The 957-nt window shown below is 72.2% G+C and overlaps 1 long non-coding RNA gene across 1 annotated transcript; it reads right to left on the reverse strand.

The window, feature by feature from the left end:
- Nucleotides 1-213: 213 nt before the first annotated feature.
- Nucleotides 214-716, reverse strand: LOC306816264. The gene is made up of 3 exons (XR_013777612.1): nucleotides 643-716; nucleotides 469-519; nucleotides 214-264 (listed from the first exon to the last, which is right to left on the reverse strand). It is a non-coding gene; the product is annotated as an uncharacterized lncRNA (long non-coding RNA).
- Nucleotides 717-957: the final 241 nt, after the last annotated feature.

Consider the following 957-nt stretch of genomic DNA (forward strand, 5'->3'; position numbering starts at 1 on the left):
CCCTGTGCAGACCCCGCAGCTGCTGCAGTGACGCACGGCCTCCAGCACCGGGCGAACAGCCCCCCCGCCTCCTCCTTCCGCAGGAATCCTCCGGAGCCTGTGGATGAAATCACGGAGGTCCTGACATCGCTCCTGGACGCTCCAATCACCACCAAGAAGCAGCTGGGCAGCTCACACCACTCCAGCAGCTGAATGACTCCAAGGGAACCCAGTGGACACCTTGTCCAGGAGCACAAATCTCCAGGGCGCACGGGCGCCGTCGGGCTGCGTGAGGAGCACGATGCCGTCAGTGGGGCTGAGGCCGTGCCAGGGCTCTGGGGCTCCTCAGCCAGCCCGGGATGCTCTGCACCCCCCGCTCACCCCACGCCCGCTCTCCCTGCAGGGCTCCCGGCGGCTCCCACCCTGCCGGGCCCTGGCTCCTCGCCGCCCGGCACGCCCCGGCTTCTGCCGCTAGCCCCATTCACTCACCAGCTCGCCCCAGTGCTGGATGCGATTCCTGGGGACGCGCTTGATGGCGACCTGCGAGCCAAGGGGCAGCAGTGGGCTGAGCTCGCCGCCCAGCACGCCGCGCTCCAGCCTCCCCTTCCTCGTCTTCTTCTTCCTCCTCCTCCTCCTCCCTCCTCCTCTGCCCCTGCCACTCACCGGGGCGCCGTCCGCGAGCCGGGTGCCCGAGAAGACGCTGCCAAAGCCGCCGCTCCCCAGGAGCGAACCCATCCGGTACCGCTCCTGCAACGCCTCCAGCACCTTCCCTGCGGGCGACACGCGGCTGTCAGCGCTCGGCCCAGGGCCAGACACGGCCCCCGACCGTTCCCCGAGCGTCCTGGGCTGGGCATCCCCACCCACCCCGGGCCCCGGCGGAGCTCGGGCCGGGGGAGCCTCGGCGGGGGTGACGGGAGTGGCCGCGCCGCGTGTGCCCTCCGCGGGTCCCGGGAGGAGCCGGAGACGGGGCCGGGGCCG

The sequence above is a fragment of the Erithacus rubecula genome (genome assembly GCF_903797595.1).
Source record: "Erithacus rubecula genome assembly, contig: scaffold_475_arrow_ctg1, whole genome shotgun sequence".
Lineage (NCBI taxonomy): Eukaryota > Metazoa > Chordata > Aves > Passeriformes > Muscicapidae > Erithacus > Erithacus rubecula.